The sequence below is a fragment of the Phyllobates terribilis genome, unplaced genomic scaffold, assembly GCF_046119375.1.
Source record: "Phyllobates terribilis strain yellow unplaced genomic scaffold, ASM4611937v1 Scaffold_12__6_contigs__length_324123572, whole genome shotgun sequence".
Classification (NCBI taxonomy): Eukaryota; Metazoa; Chordata; class Amphibia; order Anura; family Dendrobatidae; genus Phyllobates; species Phyllobates terribilis.
Window position 1 is genome coordinate 150846040 of NW_027362772.1, and position 18652 is coordinate 150864691.

The 18652-nt window shown below is 44.0% G+C and overlaps 1 pseudogene; it reads left to right on the top strand.

Annotated features, from left to right (window-relative positions):
• The first annotated feature begins 924 nt into the window (after positions 1 to 924).
• The window catches only part of LOC141171733 (TCF3 fusion partner homolog), a 46643-nt pseudogene continuing 28915 nt past the window's right edge, over positions 925 to 18652 (top strand).

An 18652-nucleotide genomic window follows, 5' to 3' on the forward strand; every position in this document is an offset into this window, starting at 1 on the left:
GGTGATCAGGATTGGATGGACAAATCTATCTATCAGCATAATGCACTGCCTGATCCATGGATGGGCTATGGAGAGGTGTTAAAAAATAATCATAATTTTAATTTTCATTTCATAAATCAATAATACACATGAAAATAAGCAATTTTGTAATAAATCTTTTCAGAGAAATCTGCTTTGTTCTCTGCCAGGACAGATTCTCAGTTTTCAAAATTCTCTATTTCCTGGTAAAATCAATATTCAATGAAGGCAGATTGAGATTACTGAGAGGAGATGACAGTTGGTGCTGATAAAATGCTATGTAAGCGGGAGGAGGGAGGAGTACTGCATTTAGCTCTTCCCTCTCTCCCTTCTACATAGAGTACTATCAGCACCTACTGTCATGCTTTGAGTTGGCGTTAGTGTGGTCCAAATCTCCTTGTCTAACTAGATTTAATAAAAACACAGTGACCAATGTATGTACAATATGGCCGCCTTATAGGAGCTGATATAAACGATGGCATGTAAAAAAAACAATGTCCCCCCGCCCCCTACAGCTGTGAACCCCCCAGATGTGGGACTTACTTTGCCAAAGGCGCCCCTACCCAAGACCTGGTAGATGTTGAAGCGGCTGATGTTAAGCCTGGCATAGGGGCTGGATGATCCATCGTCTCCGCTGCATCCAGGTATTGGCTCGTCCAATCCGTTGTTGACTCCTCTACGCTTCTTCATTATCTTCTTGAATCCAGTGATATCACTGTCATCTTCTCGCTTCCTCTTGCCTTCTCTATTCTCCATGCTCTGCTCTCCATGTCTAGTAGACTCCATTAGCATAAATTTCTTCCAAACCGCAAACTTCCGTCCGATCGCTTCAGCCGACAGTAGAAAGTAAACGGCAGTTGGTCGTGTGCAGGTGATGTCAGAGGTGACAGTTTAGAGTCCAGAGGAATGGCACAGAACTTCATGGCGACAGTTAGTGATTTTTTTAAATCTATTCCCATATACTTCAGGAATAATAAAAAAAAACATACAAAAATTAATACTATTAATTTACTAGCTCTTCCTCTTACCAATGTAATCCTTCTATATTCCAGAATTTTTTTCTTCTTTTCCTGTCATTGTAAGATGCTACTTTTCATACAGTGTCATGTAAAAGTTTGGGCACCCCTGGTCAAATTTACTGTTATTGTGAAAAGTTAAGCAAGTAAAAGATGAAATGATCTCTAAAAGGCCTAAAGTTAAAGATGACAAATTTCCTTTGTATTTTAGGCAAAATATATATATATTTTAATCTTTTACATTTTAAAAATTTCAAGAAGGAAAATGGGCCAATGGAAAGGTTTGGGCACCCTGCATAGTTATTACCTAGTACCGTCCCCTTGTGAAAGTATCAGCTTGTAAATGCTTTTTGTAGCCAGCCAAGAGTCTTTCAATTTTTGTTTGAGGGATTTTCATCCATTCTTGCTTGGAAAATTCTTCCAGTTCTGTGAGATTCCTGGGTCGTCTTGCATGCATTGCTATTTTGAGGTCTAGCCACAGATTTTCAATGATGTTCAGATCAGGGGACTGTGAGGGTCATTGGAAAAACCTTCAGTTTGCGTCTTTTGAGGTCGTCTATTGTGGATTTTGCTGTGTGTTTAGGATTATTATCCATTTGTAGAAGTCATTTGCCATCAGTTCCAGCTTTTATAGGGGCAGCCTGCTCACCCTACTGGCCTGAGACAGGAGGTATTGCATGCTAATGTTCCCCTGACTAGAGAACCTCCCCCTTGCTCTCAGACACAGCTTTATTACATTTGTGGCATCCAGGCCAGGGTGACACATATATATATATATATATACAGTACAGACCAAAAGTTTGGACACACCTTCTCATTTAAAGATTTTTCTGTATTTTCATGACTTTGAAAATTGTACATTCACACTGAAGGCATCAAAACTATGAATTAACACATGTGGAATTATATACTTAACAAAAAAGTGTGAAACAACTGAAAATATGTCTTATATTCTAGGTTCTTCAAAGTTGCCACCTTTTTGTTTGATGACTGCTTTGCACACTCTTGGCATTCTCTTGATGAGCTTCAAGAGGTAGTCACCGGAAATGGTTTTCACTTCACAGGTGTGCCCTGTCAGGTTTAATAAGTGTAATTTCTTGCCTTATAAATGGGGTTGGGACAATCAGTTGTGTTGTGCAGAAGTCTGGTGGATACACAGCTCATAGTCCTACTGAATAGACTGTTAGAATTTGTATTATGGCAAGAAAAAAGCAGCTAAGTAAAGAAAAACGAGTGGCCATCATTACTTTTAGAAATGAAGGCCAGTCAGTCCGAAAAATTAGGCAAACTTTGAAAGTGTCCCCAAGTGCAGTTGCAAAAACCATCAAGCGCTACAAGGAAACTGGCTCACATGAGGACCGCCCCAGGAAAGGAAGACCAAGAGTCACCTCTTCTTCTGAGGATAACTTTATCCGAGTCACCAGCCTCAGAAATCGCAGGTTAATAGCAGCTCAGATTAGAGACCAGGTCAATGCCACACAGAGTTCTAGCAGCAGACACATCTCTACAACATCTGTTAAGAGGAGACTTTGTGCAGCAGGCCTTCATGGTAAAATAGCTGCTAGGAAACCACTGCTAAGGACAGGCAACAAGGAGAAGAGACTTGTTTGGGCTAAAGAACACAAGGACATGGACATTAGACCAGTGGAAATCTGTGCTTTAGTCCGATGAGTCCAAATTTGAGATCCTTGGTTCCAACCACCGTGTCTTTGTGCAACGCAGAAAAGGCGAACCGATGGACTCTACATGCCTGGTTCCCACCGTGAAGCATGGAGGAGGAGGTGTGATGGTGTGGGGTGCTTTCCTGGTGACTCTGTTGGGGATTTATTCAAAATTGAAGGCATACTGAACCAGCATGGCTACCACAGCATCTTGCAGCGGCATGCTATTCCATCCGGTTTGCGTTTAGTTGGATCATCATTTATTTTTCAACAGAACAATGACCCCAAACACACCTCAAGGCTGTGTAAAGGCTATTTGACCAAGAAGGAGAGTGATGGGGTGCTACGCCAGATGACCTGGCCTCCACAGTCACCAGACCTGAACCCAATCGAGATGGTTTGGAGTGAGCTGGACCGCAGAGTGAAGGCAAAAGGGCCAACAAGTGCTAAGCATCTCTGGGAACTCCTTCAAGATTGTTGGAAAACCATTTCCGGTGACTACCTCTTGAAGCTCATCAAGAGAATGCCAAGAGTGTCCAAAGCAGTCATCAAAGCAAAAGGTGGCTACTTTGAAGAACCTAGAATATAAGACATATTTTCAGTTGTTTCACACTTTTTTGTTAAGTATATAATTCCACATGTGTTAATTCATAGTTTTGATGCCTTCAGTGTGAATGTACAATTTTCAAAGACAGGAAAATGTAGAAAAATCTTTAAATGAGGTGTGTCCAAACTTTTGGTCTGTACTGTATGTAGCCAGAAATGCAAAGGACCATCCATCTGATCCATCAAGAGTCCCTCTCATCTCATTAGTCCATAAAACCTTTGAACAATCCGTCTTCAGATATTTCTCGGCCCAGTCTTGATGTTTCCCTTTCTGTGTCTTGTTCAGTGGTGGTCGGGTTTCTGCTTCTTTACCTCGGCCATGTCTCTAAACACTGAGCACTTTGTACTTCTGGGCCTTCAGGAGACTGCAGATCTGGAATATGACAGCACTGGAGGATAATGGGGCCCTGGACGATTCACGTTTGATTCTTCTCAAATCTTTAACAGTTAATGTGAGTCTTTTTTTCTCAACATCTTTTTTGTGATCCCGTCGACTATTTGCACCAAAACTTTTGCTGGTTCTGTGATCGCGCCCCAATATCTTATCAATTTCAGGAGTGCTGCATCCTCTTTAAGTCTCTTTTCTGGCCATTTTGTCTGAGGAAAACAAGCGCCTAATAATTCTTCACACCTTGGTAAAGAGCCTCACATCCTTAGTCCGCACCCCCCTCATTACACAAATACACATCACCTGAGCAATGGTTCTTCTTATTTTGGTGCAGGGTAAACCTGTATTTATTACCATTTTTTGGATGTTTCTTCTAACTATTCCAATACTTGCAAATGTTCCTATCGGAGAGAGGCTTCCTGATCATTCCTTGCAAATGGCATCATGAGATGTTGCTACAAGAGCTTGGTATGTAATTTGTGAATTAATAGTTCACATCTATCAATCTTTGTATGGTCACCTTCATCCCTCCTAGGAAACAGATATAACAGTGAGTGAATGACCAAACACCATTGATCCTTTCCCACCATTGGATGTAGTGGTGACATATGTTGGGAGCGGGCTCAGGAGCTGAACCTGCTCCGTACTCTGCAGGTGTCGTCTGTGTTATGCAGTCAGGGCCTGGGCGAAGAGCAGCAATCAGAGCTAGCTTAGATTGCTGCTGATTTAACCATCTAAATGCCGCTGGCACTCTCACACAGCTAAAATATAACTTCCATGGCGCAATCACTTTTGCACCCCAGCCCAAATGATCACAGGTTCAGGTACTGAGGGGGCAATGAAAATAACGTAAATTAAATAAAAAGTGTAAGAAAAATCCTAAAGACCAATTTTTTTATAATTTTTTTTTATTATCATGTCCCAAAAAGAAGCAAAATCAAAATCTAAGGCTACTCGACCCATACATTAAATTTTAGAATTGACGTTTTTTGTCTCCACCCCAAAAAAAGTGATCAAGAGGGTGTGAAACTACAGGAGTGCACAAGAAAATAAGCGGTCACATGGCTTATTATGTTATATACCCCATAATGGTCAAAAAAAATATTCAAATCGTCACGAAAAAATGAAGCCCTTATTCAGCTTTGTTGGCAAAAAAAAATAAAAAAGTTATAGCTCTCACAATTTGGTGCCGAAAAAAGCAATTTTTTTATTAAAAAAAAAGCATTTTAGTGTGTGATAGTAGCAAAATATTAAAAAAACTATATAAAATCAGGTATCACTTGTACCGCACGGTTAACCGCGCAAAAATAATAATACAAACTGTTCTTGTACTTCTATTTGCTCATTCTACCTCCCAAAAATCGGAATAAGGCTCGGGTCACATTTATCCTGTGCTCTCCGCTGAGCGCTTACATCGGGGTTTCCATGTAAAACAGAAAAACCGCGATTCGGGCAAAAACCCAATGGAACCACTCACTATAAAGAGGCAGATGGGGGCACTGTGGACCCCATTTGGTCTGTGTTCTTGCAGTGTCACATTATTTTAGGTGTTTTTTTAGCGCACAAGTGTTGGTGACCACAGTTCTGTAAAGACCTAAAAAGATGGATACCACCGGAAAAGACAGCAAATGGAGCCAAGGTGTTATTATAGTGAGTAGTACCAGCAGGGTTTTCATCTGAATCACAATTTTTGTGGAATTTACACGGAAATCCCAATTTAAAAAAAATATCATGTACCCCAAAATGTTACCAATAAACCCTAACTTATCCTACACAATACCATCCCCCACTCAGGTCCGTCATCTGTCAGTGGAACTATAGGGGGTCCCACGTTACTGGTAGAACAAAGACTATGGAAATGCAACGGCTCCCCCCTCAAATAAAATCCAATGAAATCTGCGCTCCTATATCCAAAAGCCCCATCCTTGTGCCTAAACCGTAGTAAACGGCCACATGTTTGGCATTATTGTAGCGGGGAGAGCACACTTAACAATTTACAGGGTGTCCCCAATAGAACAAGCTGGGCACGACAATTATAGGTGCACAATGTAGGGGCACTAAACTGGCAGATTTGCAATTCTCCAGAATAAAGTACAGCGTGGATGTTATAAAATAGTCATTGAGCCGTAGATGAATTCATTGAGAGGTGCAATTTCTACAATGGGGTCACTTTTGGTTTTTTTCTGCTCTTCTGGCACCTTTTGGGGCTCCGCAAATGGCGCCCGAACACTATTCTAGAAAAATCTGTGATCTAAACCCCAAATAGTGCCCCTTCCTTCCCAGCCCTGACATGTTGGCTAACAGTAATTTTTGACGACATATGGGCCATCACCGCATTTGGGAGAAATGCACAATAAATTTTGGGGTCCAGTTCCACCTATTTACCCTCGTGTAACTGAAACTTTTGCCGCTAATTTTTACTAACAAAATGTTATATTATATATACTGCCATGTTCAGCAAAAATTGCATAAGTTATGGAAGGAACTAAAGCTCAGAGTTCATAGAAGGAGCCCACGGGACCTTCAGGATGTGAAGAGTGCTTGTGTAAGAATTGGTCAAACTCACATCTGAGCAATGCCTGCGACTAGTTTCTCCATATAGGAGGCGTCTTGAAACTTCATCACCAACAAAGACTTGTGTACGAAGTATTAAATAGATTTCAGTAAGCGTGTTCAATACTTTTTCCCTGTGTATTTTTTCTTAATTACACATATTTTAATATATGTACATCTATGGTGTGATTTCTTTGCCTGTGTGGATTGGATGGGCTGTTACTAACAGCTGGTGAGAATTTCATGTCAGTAGCACCTTTAGAAATAGATTTACTTAGAAAATTGGTGACGTGTTCAATACTTATTTCACCTGCTGTATATTTGCAGTTATTGTATCGTTTGGATTGTTAGAAACAGATCTTTGTAAATCAATTAATAGTATTTTGAGAACCCGGCAGAGACATCTGTGTTTTTATGAATAAGAATATATTGTATAAATTTGGATACAATTGTAATATCTGTCCCCACTGGACTGGTCGTCTTCTGCATAAGTCTTATGTTGTTATCTTGTACTGTTATACTAATTATAAATTACTCTCAGAGTTGTAATCAGTGGCGTACCGCCAATGGCGGCAGACCACGCTACTGCTATGGGGTCCGTGGCCGGAGGGGGCCCGTGAGGGCCCCAAGCAGCGTGGGAACGAGGAGGATAGGTGAGTAGGAGGTTGCGGCGGCAGAGGAGCGGGTTGCGGCAGTGGAGGAGCGGGGCACACGCTGTAGCCGCTGCTGCAGCTATCACGTGTGCCCGCTGCTAAAGTGACATGAATATTCCCTCTTCTCCACTCCTATGGGCGTGGAGAAGACGGAATATTCATTCTGTTTAGTAGCGGGCACGGAGGAGCACTGAGCCCCGGCTTCTGCTGTCAGTGCCCGCCGCTAAAGAGAAAGCATATTCACGCTTCTCCACGCCCATAGTCCCGGCGTGGAGAGGAGTGAATATGCCAGCAGCAGCTCACCTCGGCCTATGAGAGCGCGCGCTGCTCAGATGCCGACATGAGCTGCTGCAGACAGGACGCAGCGCTGGAGCAGAGGTGAGGAAGGAAGGGGAGTATAAGTGTTTATTGTTTTATGTGTGCAGTGATTGGGGGGATGAGGAAGTCACACATTCCAGGATACTTGGATTGAGGAGGCCACACATACCAGGAATGAGGGATTGAGGAGGCCACACATACCAGGAATGGGGGATTGAGGAGGCCACACATACCAGGAATGGGGGATTGAGGAGGCCACACATACCAGGATTGAGGGGTTGAGGAGGCCACACATACCAGGATTGAGGGGTTGAGGAGGCCACACATACCAGGATTGAGGGGTTGAGGAGGCCACACATACCAGGAATGGGGGATTGAGGAGGCGACACATACCAGGATTTGGGGATTGAGGAGGCCACACATACCAGGATTTGGGGATTGAGGAGGCCACACATACAAGGATTTGGGGATTGAGGAGGCGACACATACCAGGATTTGGGGATTGAGGAGGCGACACATACCAGGATTGAGGGATTGAGGAGGCCACACGTGCCAGGATTTGGGGATTGAGAAGGCCACACGTACCAGGATTGGGGGATTGAGGAGGCCACACGTACCAGAATTTGGGGATTGAGGAGGCCACACGTACCAGGATTGGGGGATTGAGGAGGCCACACATACCAGGATTTGGGATTGAGGAGGCCACACATACCAGGATTTGGGGATTGACGAGGCCACATGTACCAGGATTTGGGGATTGACGAGGCCACACGTACCAGGATTTGGGGATTGAGGAGGCCACACGTACCAGGATTTGGGGATTGAGGAGGCCACACGTACCAGGATTTGGGGATTGAGGAGGCCACACGTACCAGGATTGAGGGGTTGAGGAGGCCACACGTACCAGGATTGAGGGGTTGAGGAGGCCACACTTACCAGGATTGGGGGATTGAGGAGGCCACACGTACCAGGATTGGGGGATTGAGGAGGCCACACGTACCAGGATTGGGGTATTGAGGAGGCCACACGTACCAGGATTGGGGGATTGAGGAAGCCACACATACCAGGATTTGGGGATTGAGGAGGCCACACATACCAGGATTGGGGGATTGAGGAAGCCACATATACCAGGATTTGGGGATTGACGAGGCCACACTTACCAGGATTGGGGGATTGACGAGGCCACACATACCAGGATTGGGGGATTGAGGAGGCCACACATACCAGGGATTGTGGGATTGAGAGGGCCACACATACCAGGGATTGTGGGATTGAGGGGGTCACACATACCAGGGATTGTGGGATTGAGGGGGCCACACATACCAGGGATTGTGGGATTGAGGGGGCCACACATACTAGGGATTGTGGGATTGAGGGGGCCACACATACCAGGGATTGTGGGATTGAGGGGGCCACACATACTAGGGATTGTGGGATTGAGAGGGCCACACATACGAGGGATTGGGGGATTGAGGAGGCTACACATATCAGGGATTGTGGGGGGGCACACATACCAGGGATTGTGGGATTGAGGGGGCCACACATATGAGGATGGGGAAATTTACCAGTAGCTGCTGCATTTCCCACCCTAGGCTTATACTCAAGTCAATAGGTGTTCCCATTTTTATGTGGTAAAATTAGGGGCCTCAGCTTATATTCGGGTCGGCTTATTTTAAATATACGGTATTTTAAAATCAGTGAGTACGTGGTGGCCATAATACTGCAGGTCTGTGGCGTGCATTATACTATATGGGGCTGCATTTTACCCTATGGGGTGTGTAATATACTGTATGGAGGACTATGGGGAGTGCATTATATTCTTTGGAGGACCATGAGAAGTTCATTATACTATATGGAGGATTATGGAGGGAGCATTATACTATGTGGAGGATTATGTGGGCGCATTATACTATATGGAAGATTATTGGTGGTGCATTATACTATATGGAAGGCTATGTGGGGCCATTATAATATTTTGAGAGTTATGTGGGGGGACATTATACTGTATGAAAGCAATTATACAGTGTGAAGGTTTGTGTGGAGTCATTATACTGTTTGGAGGGCTGTGTGGGGGCCATTATACTGTTTGGAGGGCTGTGTGGGGGCCATGAGAGTGTATGGAGGGCTCAGTGGGGTTCACAGTTGGGGCATTATTCTGTGTTAGGGTCACCATACTTTGCCGTGGGAGTTGAAGTGGGGTACAATAGGGTTATTATACTGTGCATGTGGAGGAATGCACCATAGGGGTATCATACTGTTTGGGGGGCACTTTTGTTGGCATCATACTTTATGGGGGCAATGAAGAAGGAATCTACGACTTCAGAAGGAGGTAAATTACTATGTAAAGGCTGGAAAGTTATGAGATCTGCTCTTCTGTGACACAGACAAATATTTATTTTTTGTAGGGGGGGGCCCAATTAGAGCTTCCGCTATGGGGCCCCATGACTTCTATGTACGCCCCTGGTTGTAATTATTCTATTTTCATACATAGACAATCAAATAGATGCAGAAATTAATAAAGAAGAGCGTTTTATTCTTTTTTTCTGCTCATGTACATTCATAGAGGCAGAATGAGATTTAATTATATTGAATATATGGAATTTTAATCATGTTTGTATATAAAGAAAAACATACATTACTGCATTACTTGGAGATACGGTTTTCTATGTCTTTTACATTTCATTTCGATGATCATTCTCCAAGGTAAGACGCACAGCAGTTACAAGCTCTTTGCTATAGATTCCTATGATTTTGGACAAAGGGTAAGAGGCACTTCAAAAAATTACAAAAGCCTACAAAAAAAAGAAGTACTAAGCCCAAATGATAAAATTCAATAATGCTCAATAATTAGTATCAATATTAAAAAGACATACAGATATAATAAATGGAAATGAATACAGAGAAATTACTGTGCTAAGATGACCCAGATAAATAATAATTAATTACAAGTGTTACACGATTGCCCAAAATCCAAGAAAACAAAAGTGCTCCTGCAGACTGTTAAGATGGCAGAAGACATACACGATCTAATCAATCCCAGAAAATGATGTATATAGATCGGAGATAATTATTGAACATTATTGAATTTTTTGTCCTCTTTGCTATAGAGGTTACAAGCGCTGCTCTGAAGTTGGCCAGATCAGTGGATCCAACCATCTTCAGTGCTTCTTTGATCCTCCAATGCTGCAGAGGCAAAGGTGCCTCATATAGCGGCATGGGAGCAAAATTTGAACATATAGTGGAACCATAATACTTCTCCAAATTGTCAGTCAGGAGCACGCTTCTCCCTGCCGAGCAGGAAGCTGGAAGACAGGGGAGCAGCGCGCTCCTGAAGAAGAGTTGAGAATAACCCCTTAAAGGTGTGCTACAAAGATTACAAGTGATCACCTTTCCACCAGAAGAGTAAATACTTGCTGACCACTGGGTATCCCACACTGGGACCTCCACACTCCAAAAATTGCACAAATATGGGGTTCTAGTGTCCCATTTGAATGGAGGGATAGTCCTGCACAAGAATCATTACTCCATTCATTGACTCCATTCATTGCCCCATTCATTTATTGGTACTGCTGGAGATATAGGGCCCGATTCATCAAATTTTTTGACAATTTTCTAGTGTTAAACACTTTGAAAAGTTACAAAATTTTGGCGCAATTCGAAGTAGCACAAAAATGTTGTGACTTTTAGCATTTTTACTCCACTCCTGACTAGATCCACCAAAAGCTGCAAAGCTAAGGCACCACTGGGCTTGTGGAAGCCCGGGGGGGAAAATTCATAAAGGATTATGTCACTTTAGGTGCATAGATAATCTATGCATAGAAATGACTAAGACAATTATTTTAATCATTTTGTGAGCACTTTCTTAGTCACCAGTCTTAATGAAAAGCATGCATGAATAAGATTCACTGATTTCTTTAAGAGGCGCACAGCACCTAATGATGTATCTGATCAGTGGTGTGCGTCTCCATCTGCCTCTTCAGAAATGTTACTCCAGTCAGGGACTACAGGAACTGGAGTCATATTTCAGGAGAAGAAATGGTTCCTATTTTGAAGAATTTGATGGCGGCCACAGCATCGCCCCGTCCTATAGCACCGCCCCGTCCTACAGCACCTCTCCGTCCTACAGCACCGCTCCGTCCTACAGCACCGCTCCGTCCTACAGCACCGCTCCATTCTACAGCACCGCCCAGTCCTACAGCACTGCCCTGTCCTACAGCGCCGCCCCGTCCTACAGCACCGCCCCGTCCTACAGCACCGCCCCGTTCCACACTGGCTCTTTCCCAACTCCTCCTATTTTGGCGGAGCTACCTGAAAGTGTTGTGGAAACGCAAAAAAATCCCAATTGTTTGGCGCATCTTTGCCTTGAGCAATAATTTGAAACTTTTGAAAGTGTTTTATGCCAGTTTTCTGGTAATGACACTTTCATAAATTGGGATCTAAAAGTTTTTGAGATTCAATAAATAAAGGGCAAACTTTGGAGATGCTGTAAAGATGCATGAGACATGAGCGTGAGACTGATAGGCTATAAAGAATGAAATATATTGATTGTGCTAAAATAATTCAGCTCAAAATGTTGAAACAAATGACAAAATTTCGCTAAAATGTGGACATTTACAACATGATACTGAATATTACCCCAGTACTAAAAAAACAACATTTTCAGTATCAGAAATCTAAAAATAGTCATGAAAGTTGCCAAAACATAAAGCAACAAGAAATCAAGAATCACTATTAAACAGCTTAGTCAAAGAGGGCTGTACGGCAGAGACATAGAGGACTGTACGTGTTGAGGGAGGGCAGTAATGACCCTTCACGGTTGACCAAGTGAGTGTCAAAATATTATGTTACAAGCTTGATTGCAATTCAAAAGAAAACCAGATGGATGCAAAGTTCTGTATGGGAGGATTCAAGAATCTCTAACCCTGTTTATTTCTACTTACCATTTTATATTGTTTTGAGTCTATTAATATCCAATCACCTACACCCATACTACAAGCTTGAACCAATGTTAGTACAATTATTACTGAAATACACAAATGGTCATATTATCGTCAGTTCGGTGCATGGTGGAAAGTTACAAAGTCGTACATCCCGGCTCAGACTAGCTAGATAACAGGAGCAGGGTGTCTCATAGAATGTTCCTGAGAGAAAAGGTTAGTGTGGGAAAGTTGCATGTGAATCAAGAGGAAAGAAGGAAAGAATGTATGTTATGCAAAGAGTATAATAACATGATTTTGAAGCAAGCAGACAAAATGGAGTTGCCATAGCATGAATAGTATCAATATGTCCTTTACATTTCCCCCCTAAAAATTACGTTATTATCAACAATAGAGGTGCTTTCCCAGGGTTATGGTTTGAGCCTGAGGAATATTGGTCTTCACTCAATTAGTGCCCTTGTTACCAATTGAAGCTGTTGCGGCATGTCCACCCCCCTTGTCCGTTGATATAATCATAAAGCTCTGATCTTCAGACGTGAGGTTGGTCGGGGCGTGTGGGTGAAGGTCATCATTCCCTTGCCGTCCTGGTCCTCAATGCTGGTTATATCTGGGAGGTCCGTGTATAGTAGCACTGGATGTTGGTTGACAGCGTTCTCCTTGCTCTCTGATAACTGGCAGGTTTTCCTCATGCAAATTGGGATACAATAAAAGACTAGTTTTAGTAAAACATATATTAACAAGATGCAAGCAGCAATATGCAACACTCCTTGTAATATTCCAGCAATCCATCCACCAATCCCTTTAAACCAATTAGCAGGATTTAAAAAGGAAAACGTATCAGACCACCAACTGTCTTTGGTCAATTCATTATGTTTTGTTATATTCTTCCCTGAGTTTCCTAATGTCTTCCATTTTAGTCTTTAACTGTATGGTAGAGTCGGGGTCAATATAGTGACAACAGGCTGGGCCTATAACCTGACACATTCCTCCTTGAGCTGCTGTCAAATAGTCCAGCACTAAAGTATGTTGATTAGCTACTATAATAAGTTGATTCTGCACGGCAACAGTAGTATTAATTACTTCCAATATACTCCAAATCTGGTCATCTAAGTAGTCAGTGACTTCCACTAATTTGTCCCACATTTGTGTAACCATAGGGTAGAGGAAGACAGTACTGGCTATCTTATTGGTATACTCATTTGTACTAAATGAGGTCTTCCTGATGGGCGTGGGGTGTTGTCCTTAGCACGTTTATAGATGGTGTGAAGAGGGATGGCTCTCATATCTACTTTACCATGGGGAATAAGATAAGTGGCTGGAGTTAGTCGGGCCAACGTACAAATCCCCCCTACTCCGACTGGGAGCCATTTGTACGCTTTATTCCCACAGAACCAATATGTGGCTGATGGCAGATCCCATAAAGTAGAGTGCTGTAATACTAATTTATGTACCAAATCGATAAAAACGGTGTTATTTGATAACATACACCATGAAGGCATTTGTCCCAGGGGGCTACAATATCCAACATCCAGATCGCTACATGTTGGATCACTAGGCTTATATTCAGAAAATTCATTGCAAGGGATGTTACCAGATATTTTATAACATGTGTCATTGGTACCTTTTATAAACAGATTTGCATGTACCCATGAGTGATTATGAATGTATCTTTCCAACAATGATGGTTTAAAAGCATCTGCCGTACTAGAGGTAGCATTAAAACTGATTTGTAGACCTTCAGTTGGTATGAAGCCTAAATTAGTCAAGGAAGACTTGTTTCTGGGCACCCACTTGTTTCCGTTAAGGGCAAGAAATTGTAGGTGTTTACTAGTGGCAGTAAGATTTCCTTGCCACCAAGGGAGATCCACCCACCCAACTACTGGTATACCTACAGTGGTGTTCCATAATCTACTAAACTTAGTAGCATTATTAGCAAGGGCATCGCTACAATTGGGCTAGTTTAGTAATTCCTCCAGAGTGACTGGGACCACCAGAAAAGGCATACTAGTGGCTGAAACTGGTGAGTGAGTACATATCCAACAGTCACTTATGTGGTTGTTCTCTAATTGACTCAATTCTTGTACCAAAATCTGGTGCTGAGTAATGAACTTATTATTAAAAGGGTCAGTATTCTGTTGTAGGCTATTCCAGGTATTGACTAATCTAACCATACATATTATCATAAAACATCTCAGGATGGTTGGTGTTTGCAGTGTGAAGCATGAGGGTATGACGACCTTCTGCATCAGCTGGATCTGGAATAGAAGATGATACTAACGCATGGGTGTTAGTTAGTGCTTTGGCAAGCTGAATCACATATTGCACAACATGATCTGTTTCTTCTGATAACTGTTTTGGAGTAAATCGAGCTATAGCTGGTTGCAACCCAAATAGTATCTCATAGGGTGACAATTTGTGTTTCCCTATGGGGGTGGTGCGTATGTGATATAGTGCAATATCATTTTGGTCAATTGCCTTTTTGGTGTGCCATTCAATCTCTCCACCTTGCCACTTGACTGTGGATGGTAAGGAGTATGTAACGCCACTGTTGATGCGATCATGGTAAGTATTTCTTGATATACGCATGAGGAAAAGGCTGGTCCCTGATCACTTTCGATAACTTCTGGGACTCCATACCGGCAAACAACTTCAGAGACCAGCTTCTTGGCGGTGGTAAGGCTGCAGCCTCTACCAATGTATCTTCAGTTGTGACAGCATATCCAGTATGAAGCCTGCCAGAGGTATCAACATATCTGGATCCATCCGTATATAACGTAAGTTATGGATCATCCAAGGGTACCTCCCCCACTAAAACAAGTGGAGTTGACTCTTTCCCCTCTCCTTCAGGTGCTGGTAGCAGGGTGGCCGGGTTGATGGTGGTGCACCGGTGTAACTTCACATTTTCTGGCAAAATCAACTAACACTGCAGGCGCAGGTGTCTCTGTGTGGACAAATGTTTAGGTTGCTGTAAAGCCAAAACAGCCGCAATATTGTGTGGAGCATAAATGTGAGTCTCATGTCCAAGGATGATGTCCGCCGTCTTCTCAAGTAACTGCTGTGTGGCGTGAACCGCTTTTAGACAGCTGGGGGAGGCCCTGGCTACCGGGTCCAGATGTGCCGTGTAATAACCGACCGGGCGCTGGTTTGTACAGTGTCTCTGCGTGTGTACCCCGGCTGCATGCCCTCCCGTCTCAGAGACATACAAATGGAAAGGTTGAGCATAGTCCGGATTTCCAAGGGCAGGGGCTGTCATCCTTGATTTTAGTTGCTCAAAGGCTTGTTGCAGCAGTTCTTGGTGGTCCTTGTTGTTTACATCAGCAAGAGTGTCTTCTTTTAATGCATCATATAGGGGTTGCATCAGACGTGAGGCGTCTGGGATCCATTGTCTGCAGTATGTGCATAGTCCAAGGAACCGTTGCAGCTCTATGGGATCTTTTGGGAATGGTAGCAGGTAGATGGCCGTCTTTCTTTCTTCTGTGAGATGTCTGGCACCCCGAGTAAGGCAGTGGCCTAAGAAAACCACTTGACCGAGGCAAAACTGAAGTTTCGAGGCTGAGTCTCGACAATTCAGTTTTGCCAGATGCTTAAGGAGGCTAACACTGGCCCTGATGGACATTTGCTCCATGGGCGCACACAAGAGAAGATCATCCACGTATTGTAATAGTACTACCTCAGAGTTGTCCAGCTGCCACGGCAGCAGACAGCTAGACATGTTCTTTGCAAACTGATTAGGGCTATTCTGCGCACCCTGTGGCATGACCGTCCAAGTCAATTGCCTGCCCTGATATGTAAATGCAAACAGAAACTGACAGTCTTTGTGTAATGGAATGCTAAAAAAGGCTTTTGCTAAATCAATTACTGTAAACTAGGCTGCGGTAGTTGGTATTTGTGAGAGTAGTGTATGTGCGTTAGGCACCACAGGAGTTTCCAAGACTTTCGCTGAATTTACTGCCCTCAAATCCTGCACCAATCGATAAGCGGGCGGCTGCCCCGGTTGGGATCTTTTCTTTACGGGAAACAACGGCGTATTGCACGGGGAAAGGCAGGGGATTAGTGCCCTTTTCTCTAACAAGGTCTGGATTTGCTGGTGTAGACCTTGTTCTTGTGCATGTGTGAGCGGGTACTGGCGAACCCTGGGAAAGGGCACTTCAGGCTTGAGGTACACCTGTATTGGTTCTACCGGCAATCTCCCAATGTCATCTGGGCCTTGTGACCACAGATGAGAAGTGATTTCCTCTATGTATAGAGCTAACCTGGGATCTTTTGGGAGATTTCCACTCGTATCTGATATGTTAATCATAACCGTGGGTAGCGCCCGTAAGATGCAGACCTCCTCTATGTGTGCATCAGAGTTTGGATCCTTTAAAGTAAGGATCATCTGACCATTGTCCTGGTATTGGATTCGGGATCGGAATTTAGACAAGAGGTCTGCCTCTAAAAGATTTGCCGGGCAGGTCGGGGATATGACAAATTGTGCCATTACTTCTGGAAATGGGCCAATCGGAATAGGTTTGGTAAGAGTGTGTTTCTTAGGTCTGCCATCTACACCCATCAATATTAGATTGTCATTGGAAAATTGGACTGGGAGACCCTAGGGCAGTTCAGTGGATTTTAAAATGGAGTTGGCCCCCCAGTGTCTACCATGAACTTCACCGGATTCCCTCCTACTGGGAGAACTACAGATGAACAGAGCCCAGGGGTGGTTACGGGCATCACGATGGCAGACTCTGGTTGGCCTCCATTTCAGAATGGACGGTCCTGGGGGACATTTTCTTGTGAATCTCGTGGGCCGGGCGTCCTATTTCTAGATAGGGGGGCTTGGGTGGTGCACTGGATGGCAGGGGTGTGACAGTCCCTTTGGAAGTGTCCTGCCCGGTCACACCTCCAACACAGAAGACGGGAATTCGTTACTGGTCTTCTCCCAGGATCCATTACTCGCTGATCAGGTACTGTCATGGGGCTGTAAGGGAGGATACTGGGGGGACAAGGGGGGATACTGTGCTATGGGTACTGTGGGTGCCGCAACTGCCACTGCAGCGGGTTTGGATTTAGGCTTAACCGCAGAAGCGGTCCGGGTGACACTCTTCTGGAAGCTTTTTGATACTTTTAGGGCATCTCCTGGGGTGGCTGACTCAACATCTGGCCGTACAGCCAATATCGCGTCCTTGATTTCAGTACGTAAACCCTGGATAAAGGCGGACACTAACAGCTGGCAATGAGTTTTAGTATGTAAGGAGAACCCAAGGTCCTTATAGACCTGCAAAAGGCGCTCATAAAACTTCTCAACCGACTCTCCCTTCTCTTGAGTGACATCTGTGAGGGTGGTGGATTGATCAGCCAGCTTATCCTGAGCCCATATTTTAAGGGCTCGACAGAAGTCAATCCCACTCTCATACGTATTGGAGTCTAATGCTCTGTTATATGGGATAGCAGTCTCTATCATCGGATAATATCCTTCACCGGCTTTTACACGAAGCAGGTGTAAAAGATCTTGCCTTGTTGTTGAATATATCTCTCTATTTGTGGCCATGCCCCTGTAAAAAGCCATGGGGGAATGTTCGGGATCTGGGAGACGATTACACAAAGTATCCGTCTGTGCTGGGGTAAACGGGGTATATTTGGGTGGGCTGGTATTCTGGTCCGCTTCCTACATTTCCTCCAACTTTGTGAGAGGGGGTAGAGGTGGAGGGAAATCAGGGGGAGGGGGGAGATCAGCATGAGTACTGATTGATGGGAGATCTCGGAGGTAGGGAAGCGCTGGGGGAGACCAGATATCGGATCTGATCGTGGGTTTGATTAGTTGAGCGGCATAATCGACTAGATCCCTGTCGATGGCCAAGAGTCTTCTCTCTCTCAATTTAGTTGGATGCGTGGCAATGTATTGCTTTATAGTCTCAACTATTATTTTGGCCACATCCTGTTTTGGATATCCAAAGATACCGGTGGAAATAAATGGCAGGGCTAGGGTTGGGACCGCATGAAGCTGTGATGTGTATGCTATGGTGTTCTAAACTGTTTCTGTAAGCAGGTGTTGTGACCTGGTTACATCTAGGGGATCATATCTTGGTCCCACCGCATGTATAACATTCTGACATGATAGCTGTCCGGCTCTTGTAGCCATTACTTCTACTTCTCTTAACGGACCATTGTCACGGATGTGATCGTTGGATGCAATCTGTATTGCAGGTTCCACAAGACAAAATATTTCTGCAGCTAGCCCCCTCCCCCCCCACGCTGTAGTCTCGTATTTGCTGCATTTACAATGATCCCAACTTGCTGTTGCGGTATGCTCCCTATGCCTATTCTCAGTATAGTGGAAAATTCTGAAAGACCATTCAATAAAACAGACGCCAACTCCTGGTACTTGTGTCCATGTTCTATTTCCCCAGTTTGGGAGAGGGTGAATAGGGTAGAATTCGGAGGACCCTGGGTCTCCCCGAATGGAGTGTGGACCATGGCGGGGGCAGGTGGGGGCAATGGTTTATAATACCCACCGTCATTT